We start from the raw sequence: 12,200 nt of genomic DNA on the forward strand, positions 1-12,200 counted from the left end.
CGCTGAATGTGAGTCAGCTATGACGCTTCAGCCATGATTTCGTACCAAATACTCGTATAAGGGGGTCAAAAAGTTTCTGTTCGAAAGCAGTAGAGTCCAGAATCGATATGCCAACCAGACAAAACCGCCGTGAGCCCTGAGGCAATCATGCTACCTTCGCACCCGGTTGAAGATGCCCGTTTGGTAAAACACCGTGTGTGCTGCACGACCTGGTCCGACAGGAATCGTCGACCCTTCAAGGTCTTTTTCAAAGCACAGAAGCATGGTAGTCGCATGGGAAGAGATCAGGACTATTGGGCTGCAGGGATGTTTGTTGAAGTATGGTGGAGACAGTGATGTAAACTGGTTGGTCTTTCTATACTTTTACTTCACACAATATCACTCTAGAAAGTACAACATTACAAGCATGCAGAAACGCACCAACAGAATAAAACATAGTACTTCTGTCAAAGTTATTACAGATTGTCTTTGGGCTGTTGATTGCTTATCGATCTGTGTGGTTACATCAGCCCTCAGCCTCATTCCCACTTTATATTTCTTAAAAAAATTGGAGACCAGGTATTTCGGGCAACTGGTGCTTTACTGTTCCTCCAGTTGTTGTAGTGTTCAGTGCCTGTTCCAGTGGAGGGAGGGCACGAAAGTGATGTCGGTCCAGGTATGGTCTGCGGCGGTCGGTTGTGCAGTTGGAGGTTCCGGCGAGTGCCCTTTGTCGCCTCCGGATCCAAGTGTGCCGACTTAATCGTTCCACAGAAACGATTTCGTCTTTCTCGTTGTGTCGAAGTTTAAAAGTGTTTGGTACTCACTGTAAGACATTTTATGGACTGCTATATGGCGGTACAGGGGATGGTTTGATGCAGTCATCCCACAGTCAGACGAAGGGCACGTTGTATAGGTGCTTGTGTACGAACGCTTTCCAGTGACCTTGAGGCTGCGGCACGGAGGGGCGTATTTGAGCTCTTGTGTCCCGAAGGTGGTGGCCGGACTCTTTGATGAAGGCCGGAGGAGAAACGTCAGAGGGTTTGTCAGTAATTAGCCCCGCCAGGAGGCGTAGCTCTTCGCCGTACACCAGCCGTGCCGGAGAATGCTGCAGGTCTTCTGTAACTGCTGATCGGACCATGTACCGCCAACACACTTCAGCGCCGCCTTCAAGGTACGACGGAGCTTCTCCATCTTACCATTGCTGGGTAGATGATAGCTGGTGGTGTGTATGTGGGAACAGCCTCGTAGACTTAGGGTTTCCTGCAACAAAAGTTGCCGTAAACTGTCTGCCCTTGGCGGTCGTGGTGGTGTGAGGCAATCCAAGAACCTAGAACGGACTTCGCCACCGTAGCTGCCGTGGTATCCGTAACAGGGATGGCCACTGATCATCGGGTAAAGCGGTCCACTATGGTTACCAGGTAACATAACCCACTGGAGCAAGGAAGGGGGCTCACGAGATCCAAATATACGAGTCCAAATCTGGCCGAACGTGTGACGAACGATTCTTGAAGACCTAGGGTGTGGCGACCAATTTTACTTGCTGACACTTGCTGCCCTGCTTTTCCCACTTCCGGCAATCTCTATCAACCCCGGACCACACTACCTTACTCTTCACCCGTTCCACTATAGCTCGTATTCCAGGTTGCACGAAGTCATGGAAGGCAGAAGAAACGGTTCTCCAGAAGTCGTGCGAAATGTACACAAAAGTGTTGCCGTGTGCCACGCCACACCACAGACTGACATTTGTCGATGGTGATGTGACTCGTTTTAATTGTAGACTTGAACTTTGTTGCTCTCGTAGCGTATCTAATTCCTTGTCTAGTGCCTGTGCTTCTGCAATGTGGTCGCATCGTACCGCCGTAATTTTGGAGCAGCTTCTTGATAAATATTCGGCGACAGTGTTCTTGCTGCCGCTCAAGTGACGGACATCAGTGATAAACTGGCAAATGAAGTCCGCCTATCTGGTCTGTTGGGGCGAGCCACTAAGCGATCCTTCTTTGAAAGTGCTGTGATAGGAGCGTGGTCCGTGAAAATTGTGAATTCTCTGCCTTCCACACAGTGGCGGAGGTGCTTCACAGCTGCGTAGAGCCGGCCGGAGTGGCCGTGTGGTTCTAGGCGCTTCAGTCTGGAACCGAGCAACCGCTACGGTCGTAGGTTCGAATCCTGCCTCGGGCATGGATGTGTGTGATGTCCTTAGGTTAGTTAGGTTTAATTAGTTCTAAGTTCTAGGCGACTGATGACCTCAGAAGTTAAGTCGCATAGTGCTCAGAGCCATTTGAACCAAGCTGCGTAGATGGCATACAGCTCCCGATATATTGATTTTCTGCTAACAGCGAGGAGAAGAATGCCAGAGGCTTCCATATGCCTTCAGTTTCCTGTATCAAGGCGGCGCCAACCGCCACTTGGCTTGCGTCTACCGTAATGACTGTAGGCGCGTTTTTGTGCGGATGCTTCAGTAGTACGGTCCGTCTAGTATACACCTTCGCTGACTCAAATGCTGCAATTGCGTCCTCATTCCAAGCCACTTTCCTCTTACCTGCCAAGAGTTCTCCTGTCAGCAGTCTGATCAATGGTGCCGGCAGTGCCGCTGCTTGCGTAGGTGGCGACGGTAGTAATTTAGCATCCCCAAAAACCTTCTACGTTCCTTGAATGTCCTTGGTTGTGTCACTTCCTGGATCGGCCAGTCTCGTTCAGGGAGGGGTAGGACGCCTTATGTCGACACCTCAAACACTAAAAACTTCAAGCTACTTTGGCCAAAAGTGCACTTACTTTCATTCGCCTCAGCCCCTCCTTGCTGGAGTAGCACAAAAAGTAGTCGTTGGTGCTTAGCATGCTGTGCCGGTGTATGAGAAAAAAACGAGGATATCGTCCATATAACACTATACGCCATCCAGGCGGCGGAGTACTTGGCGGAGGAAACGGTGCTCTGTCTGGGCACCATTTTGTAGTCCGTGTGGCGTACACAAATACACATATAACCTAAAAGGGGTTGTTATTGCTGTTTTCGGCACGTTTTCTGGAGTCATGAGAATCTGTTCGTATGACCGCGCGTAGTCAACGATTCTAAAACACTCTCGCGCTCGCCAATTCACTATTCGTGTGCATTACGTGTGGGATGCGGCACGTGCTAGGGATGGTTCTGTCATTCAGTAGCCGGTAATCTACACACGGTCTCCAAGGCCCGTCTCGTTTGGACTTCATGTGTAGGAGCGAGGCCCGTTGGCTGTCCCAGGGGTGCATGATTCCATCCTTAATCTGTCTGTCTACGTCTGCTTTAGTTGCAATCAACCTCTCGTGCGGGAGGCGACGTGTTTTCGAAGGTACTGGTTGTCCTCAGTTCGGGCAGGTATAAAGTGCTGGTTTTTAGTCTTCTTTCGAGTTTGTTACTTGGTGGTCCTGTGAGGCTAGGAAACTCTTTCAGGATCCTTTGGAACTTGTTCTCTTGCGACGCACTTGCAGCAGCGGCTTGGGGTGTCAGGTCTCCCCGGACATGCATAAGTAAATGGTAATGATATAGGATGTCTGCCCCAATCGCAGGTTGTCCCACGTCTGCAATTATTAAATTCTATGTGAGTAGTTCAATGTCAAAGCTCAATCTCTTCTCTCCGCACGTCGGAATGTATGTGTTACTAGACGCTGTGATGTGGAAGGGGTGCCTTTCCTGTCCGTTTGGAACAATGTCCTTGGTAAAACACTGACATCAGACCCTGTGTCCACTAAAAACTTCAAATGGGGTATTCTATCCGTAACGAAGAATCGTTTTTATCCGCTGCTCATGTTCTCTGGAATCTTGCTGAACCACATTATGCGGAGAGACTGCTCGATAGTAGATCTATAGTAGATGTTTCTAATTCCTCCACTGAGCCTATATTCTGGTGGCTGTATAAAATGCTTAATTAGACAGGCTTTAAGTGCTGTAAAGTTATGGAAGCGAAAGGCATCCTATGATTGTTTGACCCTCATTTAGGTGAGCGACGACGCAGTGGAATCGTAGCGTGTCGTCTTCGGCATTGTGTTGGCTGAAAACACTTTCCATGTCCAGGAGTCAAGTTCTCGCGGGGAGATGCAGAGCGCTGGTCTTGCACGTTGCGCGGCTGGTTGTAGAGGTTGTTGTTTTGTGTAGTATTTGCCGCCGTGCTAGCTGGTGGTTGCGGTTGTTGTTCCGGCGTAGTATTTGCTGCTGTGATACCTGGTGGGTGCTTGATGTTGCCACCATCCTCTCTTTTGATGCTGCCGCCGTTATCTGAAGGTATACTGCCGTGTTCTGTGCAAGGTCACCACAGTAGGCATGCTATCTGAAGTATGGTGGATCTTGCTATACCTTTCTTTCACACAAAATTACTCTACAAAGTATAACGTATAATGCAGAATCGCGCCAAGAGGGTAAAACCAAAGTACTTCTATCAAAATTATTACACATTGTCTTCTGGCTGTGTCGCTCACCTGAGTTGTCCATAATAGACGAGGTTGGCCTCCCAGATCAATCTGCGTGTGGTGTCGAATCGTGACCAGAACAGAAATTGGTGCTGCGTTTCACAACGCTGGTTTTGGAAAGACGTGGTGCCCAATACACATTCTTCATTCTCTGATGGCTGTCTACCTGTGTTTGTCCATTGGAAGCTGAGAAAAGAATAACATCTCGTTGGTTCTGTTTGTGTTCATTTGGCAATAACGTGACCACACTTCACATTTCTGCATTTCGCACGTCGGAGAGACACAAACGCCGCAATGATCCCTTATCTATATGCGACCTTGCAAAGTGACCATGGGGCCTACGGAATACCACGATATAGCTGCCCAAATCACCACCAAACCGCCACCAGTTTTTAGTCTTGGCATGTAAATTCGGTCGGAAGTTGAAAGCAATGTGAAAAAAGACTCGTTCGACGAAATCACTTTCTTCCAGGATTTCGGCACCACGTTTTCCTGTTACGAGCATTTGCATCACTGATGAGTTGTTTTGGAATTCCAGTTCGCCTTGAAATTCCCAGCTTAGCGAGCTCCCTTCATGTCGTTCTTTCCGTCGGCGTTGTGACTTAACGGACGATGTTTTTCCGCTTTCCCTGTATGCGGTATAAACGTTTCATGTGGTGAGTCTTGAAACACGAAACACGTCGGCTACCTCGGTTACGTATGCACCCACCACACGAGCAACAATAATTTGCCGACTTTGAGAGTCATTTAGGTCCGACTTAACACGCTCTCAACTACACAGAACACTGTTCTGACCACGACTGACACTCGCAACACACAGAGCGCATTGCACAGGTGCCGCTCGTGGCCAAACGCTACAGCGCAACCGGCAGCCTTGCAACCGTCTTCTGAAACCTCAGAGGCACTTACGAATAAACTTGTACATTTTTGGGCAATTTTTATAGGTCATCAGTTTTGTTTTTTCCGCTGAAATTGTGAGACTGGTTCCATTTGCTGTTATTTTATAATGTTTTATCAATATAGTGGTACAGTGTGAGATGACAATACATAATAATGACGAAGAAGATGGTCTGGATAGTAAACTATTCGCATATTGTTAACACTCATCTCGTAATAAGAAGGAAAAATCCGTTATGCAGTATGAACTCTGTAGACATTTATACGTATACAGGGAGCTGCTGCTATTTAGCATGCCCTCCATTCCATACTAATTATTAATACCCTCCGACACGGGGCCGTGTCTAGCTCTGGCACTGGCCCATAGCTGTAGACGTCACATCTCCTGCGTTGTGTGTCGTACAGCGATGTAATTTCGCAGGTACATCAATATTATATGTGGATACTGTCTGGAGAGTTTGGTGCGAGAAGAATTGTTGGTGTAAAAGTAATAAATTACAACGTCACGCTAGTGAGACTCGGAACCGTCTCGAAAGTGTTAACCTAGGTCAATCCCCGTCTCCTAGATAGCAATTTAGCTTATTGAAACATTTCACAACGGCAGTACACTACCAGCTGCGGATAATAACAGTGACAGTTGCTTACCCAGCTTATACAGTGTGCTAATCCCCGACGTAATGAGCTGTTGTTACGGGTGTATACACCGCTGTAGCAGTGGCTGACACGAGGCAAGGCCGAGTACACTGCTTGATAGGCACGTCGCGCAAGTAAGGCGGCACTATGTTGCTTTTACAAGATACCATGAGCTGGAAACGGAGAATTAAAATGCTCCTAGAACTGCGAGAGGGAAAAGTGAATACGTCGATGAACAGTGGAACGAAGAGGACAAACAGTTAAAGAAGCAGATTGAACGTGAGAAAGTAAACAGAGAACTCCTACAAGAAATATGGTACATTGTATTAATTGAACTGATTATCAGAGACACAGATATACAGAATGGAAGAAAGCACAACGCTTTTTTTCTGTCTTCGTTATAGCTCCCTAATAACTATGTGACCATTTCTCCATGTATCATTTTCTGCTCTCTTTTTCATCAAATATGGTTTCTTCATTTCTCCGTAACTCATTTTGTCTTTCTTCAGACCATGACTTATTTAATTCACCTTGTTCTCTTCTGGTTTTGACACTCTGATTTGTGAAATATTTGGCCGGCCAGAGTGGCCGAGCGGTTCTAGGCGCTACAGTCTGGTACCGCGAGACCGCTACGGTCGCAGGTTCGAATCCTGCCTCGGGCATGGATGTTTGTGATGTTCTTAGGTTAGTTAGGTTTAAGTAGTTCTAAGTTCTAGGGGACTGATGACCTCAGAAGTTAAGTCCCATAGTGCTCAGAGCCATTTGTGAAATATTTGTTTCTCATTCTTCTTCTTCTTCTTCCTTTATGTTGTATGGTATGTTTTGTTAGAACTAGGTCCATAAATTATTGAACAGTTGTTTACCTCTTACATGTAAACTGCGCGGTCGCCTTGTCGTTTGTCGCGAAAGGTTCTTCTGGTACCACTGTCTTTCACTCCTTCTCCACTACACTTGACACTAGAGCGTGGAGAGAACGCCTGTGGACAACAAAAATGGTTCAAATGGCTCTGAGCACTATGGGACTCAACTGCTGTGGTCATAAGTCCCCTAGAACTTAGAACTACTTAAACCTAACTAACCTAAGGACAGCACACAACACCCAGCCATCACGAGGCAGAGAAAATCCCTGACCCCGCCGGGAATCGAACCCGGGAACCCGGGCGTGGGAAGCGAGAACGCTACCGCACGACCACGAGATGCGGGCTGTGGACAACATCGCGTATAATCTCTGATTGTGGTCGTGGTGGTCTAGTGGGTAGAACACAACAGAATCTGCTTCTGGAGGTCCCTGGCTCAATCCCGCACGGGGATGGGAGAGTCCCTCTTTCCAGTCCCTCCAGGACGATTTCACATCCATTCAGCCTGCCAGCAAATGAATAGCGGGAATCTTTCCCGAGGGGTTAAAGTAGAGCTCCTGCATAATAGGATAAATTGCCCGCCATGTTTTACCCAATTCTGAGGATTCGGCAATGTTTCCCTTGTGGGTGGTTAACCTGTTCACACAACTTTATACAATATTTCTTATAAAATACTTGATATTGCATGATGAAGTGTACCCAACAATAATTGAGAGGTATTTAGAATGCCGCTTTCGCATAACAGAAAATTTCGAATGTAATATTGCACGGCTATAGAAATGTAGGCTAGGAACTTGAGTGATAGTTTGTAAATAATAAATGTAATGAGTTAAGAACTCGGTGCAAAGTCTTCAAAAATGATTGTTATGAAATAACAATCTATGCCTTTTTATTAGTTCTTGCCCGTATATAGGCACTTTTAAAAGTGGTGTATATTTTGTAATCAGAGGTAGGCACTTTAACAAATGCGGCATTTTTATTGTAGAGAGGGGAAAAAAGCACAGTTTCATGTTACAGTGAAACGAATTTTTATTAATAGTTATGTCTGTCATCCAAACATTATTCATTTTCTGTAGTTCACGATAGGTTTGTTGTAGTAAAAATTTTATTCTTTGAAGGTTTTGTTACTTGTGAAGATTTCCTCAAAATGACCAAACAGCCATAAAAATATCTTGATTATCACTCGTCCTACCGTATCTATATTAGAAATGGGGAAAAATGTGGCTAAATATTTTTCAGTTTATGTATGTATTTTATGGTAACGACGTATGAATGCATCATGCATCACAAATATTCCTCTTCTCTTTGCCAGTTGCGAAAATATCTCAGAAATCGACAAATTTTGAGATCAACTGCTTCAGTATTGTTTTCGACTGGGGGGGGGGGGGGGGGAACACAGTTGTACACAACTAGCTTCATGTTTATAACGATTTTTACTAATGTATATTTACAATACACAACTGAGCGCCAGGTCCTGGTTGCCAATTGTCTCTCCGGCAAGTTGTGGCCCACTATTTTCTTCGTTGGAGGTCACTTTATGAATCTAAACATGTGAAAACCGTTTTTGCAATATTTAGTGAAGTTATCAGTCGAGCGGTCATCCACATTTACGACGAATTCTTCAACACATTTAATTAAAAATCTCCACTCTCATAGCGACTCATATGTAAACAAGTATAAATATCCAATACTTTGGGGAAAACATGGCGGACAGTTCAGCTAAGGTACAGGAGCCTTAGGTAAAAGGCAGTCAGGGCGACGAGCCCGACACCACGTTCCTCCGAGCGCCGCACAGAAGAAAGGCTGCACTGCACCTGCAGTCACGTCAGCTGCCGGGTCACAGGCTGTGCGCCACAGACTCTTCACCTTTATTATCTTTGATGTCTCTCATTTTCCCGTCGTAGTCATTTCGGGAGACAATTTAATTGGCAGGAAGTAATACTGCTTCACTCTCCTTGCAATGTACACTCTCGTAATACATTGGTGTGCAACACTTAAGGACCGAAATAACTGTGTCACTGCCTGCCGCTGTGGCCGAGCGGTTATAGGCGCTTAAGTCCGGAACCGCAATGCTGCTACGGTCGCAGGTGCGAATCCTGCCTCGGGCATCAATGTGTATGATGTCCTTAGGTTAGTTAAATTCAAATAGTTTTAAGTCTAGGGGACTGATGACTTCGGATGTTAAGTCCCATTTTTTTCTAAACTGGCTAAGAACTTTTCTAGATGTTTGTTAGCAACGTTAAACAAGAAGTTGTTTCTATATAGAAGAATGTATTTCACCAAAACTTGTCTATTTCCGCTCCATTCTCGTTGGCCTGATACAAATCACCATCCTTGCAGGAGTCTGGACACAGTCGACGCTCAAGCAAATGTTTAACTTAGATATCTTCAACATTTCGCGGCCCTGTCAGCAACTGTGTAAATATTAATTTTAATTTTAATAATTAACAGTATCGGTTGCACGGTTTGCCCAGAATTTACCTAGGTTTCAGTCGGGATAACCCAACCTTCTTCAGAATAACAGTAACTACCGTCTTTCCATAGTGGACATCGTCAAGCTAAAACGAAAAATTCATAAGGTTTTATAGTCTGACGATAATTTATGGATTTGTAGTTTTAGCTTGACGATGTCCACTATGGAAAGGCGGTAGTTACTGTTATTCTGAAGAAGGTTGAGTTACCCCGACTGAAACCTAGGTAAATTCTAGACAAACGGTGCAACTGAGCTGTTAATTATTAAAATTAAAATTAAATGTTTAACTGTCTGATTTTCTCCACAGTCACACTTGACATCTTCTTATTTGTCATAGCCCCATTTTACCATATTAACAATGGAGCTGTAAATTCCTGATCTCAGTCTATTCAAGGGCTTCCATGTCAGACATTTCTTTTCACAATCAGATGCTACAGTTTGATATACTCTTTTCCAACCAGGCGGGACTTTTCACAATTGAAATGGCTATTTCATCTGTGGCTGTGAGTACGTCTGACGGTCTGGGAATGCTCTTTCTGGATTACAGTCTTTGCGCTTGAATTCCATGTACGTGAAATGAATGAATCACCGCCTGCTCCATTTTCTTCTTTTCCTAGTTCGAAGTTGTTACTCTTCGAATATAAGGTGGAGCTATTACTGCCAGGTGGTAACTCCACACGGTTGGAGTGGATTTGAAACTGCCTGTTATAAATGTGCAATTAGGGACGGGAAAAACTGACCGCTTAAAACCAGTACCAGTATATTAGTTCTGAAAAACCGGTAACGATCGGTATTTGTTTGGTCTCATTTATATCAGAGTTTTTTCGATTTTTACTAGTAACCGAGTAAAAAAAACGGCGTATCAATTTGCCACAGCTAGAAGTATTAAAATTTTCGGTTTTTAAATCAAACTTTTCTAAATAACAGGTAATGTTTATTCGTAAAATTTCCATGGCTTTGAAACATCGGGTTATTATGGAAAATGGCAAAAGCGATCAATACTGTTTTCATAACACCGCTGACAGAATTTAGCAACAAGCACGTTACATAAAAATCGGTACAGCACTGCTGAGACAATAATGAACCTACTGTCGTGAGATGTTGCCTCTTAGGCGGTGCACGTGTGTAAGACCTGCCCCAACCTGGTCTTTATGGTAGTTTCTCACTGTCGTCCTCGGAAATCTGTTGTTTTGCAGAAGGGCACCATCCTTAGATTGGAAGTATTTTACGAAGTGCGGTACCAATGAAGTACAATCAGCCGGCCGTTGTGGCCGAGCGGTTCTAGGCGCTTCAGTCCGGAACCCCGCGGCTGCTACGGTCGCAGATTCGAATCCAGCCTTGGGCATGGATGTGTGTGATGCCGTTAGGTTAGTTAGGTTTAAGTAGTTCTAAGTCGAGGGGACTACCTCAGATGTTAAGTCCCATAGTGCTCAGAGCCATTTGAAGTACAATCCTCCATTAGCTCTGAAATATTAAAAACAGGAGGAGACACAACTAACTTGCAACAAATTATAGGGAGAATGTCTCTCGCAAGAGGAGGTAACTTAATCTATATGCCAATAACTTGATTGAAGTGCTATGAACTTGGAATAGCAACTGAACTCTTAATTTTGTGGTTGATACCATCCAAAAGTGACAATGCAGGAAATCAACTTGTGAACTTTTGCTCTCACCATCGCCGCACCCGTCTCCTTCACCATCACCATCTGCGAGGTGCCGGGGCTAGCAGTGTATTTATCACTAAATTTTACTAGAATCCACATATGTAAATCATGCTCTAAGCCCCCCCTATTCTAACTCCGACTTTTGCTGTTGCACAAGGATAAAAAAAAATACGCGAACTGACTCTAATCAACCCTGCCAGTGGAGTAGAACAGAGTTTGGCACCTGCAATAATTTAATTTGATAAATAAGTTAAATAAACAAAGGTTTCATTAACATAGGGAGGAATGATGGGGTTGCTCTATCGATTAACAGAATGAAAGTTCTGTCCAAAATAACAATATGATTTATTAAGATTAAACACAGAATAGTAAAAGAAATACAGGAAATATTTATAAAACATCAAATTGGCTAAATTGGAGATTCATACAAACACTATAAAGGTGAAGTTGTCCCTAACTTAGATCGTGAGGTTTAAGACGAAGTGGTATGTGGAGCCAATTCCTTGCCACTCAAATCTCAAGAGAGACACACAGCTAACCCAACAGTAATTGCTGCTACTCAAGACAGAACAGAGTTAGAAAAAGACGAACAGGCGCGCTCTGCTGAGCTCTGATTATCACCTAGGAAAATCCCTATCTGCCGGTGCTGCGGACATACATTACCAAAACTGCCTTATCAACTGCTAGAACACGATCTGGCGTACCGCAGGCGAGGGCTGGTTGCTTCGACGTCCTCGACCGAAAGGCGACTGCCGACTACCACAAGAGCACCCGCACAGGCCGAACACAGAACATTCCCGCCCCCACGACAGTGGCCGTGGTTACGTTCCAATCAGCAACTCGAAAACCGGCGGAAATTCCACTCCATTGCCGGAGCACTACCATTCCACCAATGGAGATTCTTGGCGCCAATTTCTGTGCTGATTTTGCTACGTCACGGAGCTATGCCCTGAGCAAACCAATCACCGTTACTATTTTGCAGAAAGTGCGGGAATTTTCCCGCCACAACTGCGTGGGTACACAAGTCATTCCCACGCCTCGCTGGTAGCCCGCCAGAAAGTGTTTTCGCAAAGTTTCTCCGAAGTAACGGAACCTCTAGCCCAGCCGCTACTTCACACCCCAGCGGGCGTGTCTCTTGACAATGTCGGCGTCTGCAAAGCATTCACTCGACTGCCTCACACACGTCGGCTTAACCCTCTCCAGTTCTACAGAGCCCGCCTGTCACCGGACCACCCGGGTGACGAGAGACGCTGCGTGGGAAGT

This window comes from Schistocerca nitens, chromosome 1 (assembly GCF_023898315.1).
Source record: "Schistocerca nitens isolate TAMUIC-IGC-003100 chromosome 1, iqSchNite1.1, whole genome shotgun sequence".
Classification (NCBI taxonomy): Eukaryota; Metazoa; Arthropoda; class Insecta; order Orthoptera; family Acrididae; genus Schistocerca; species Schistocerca nitens.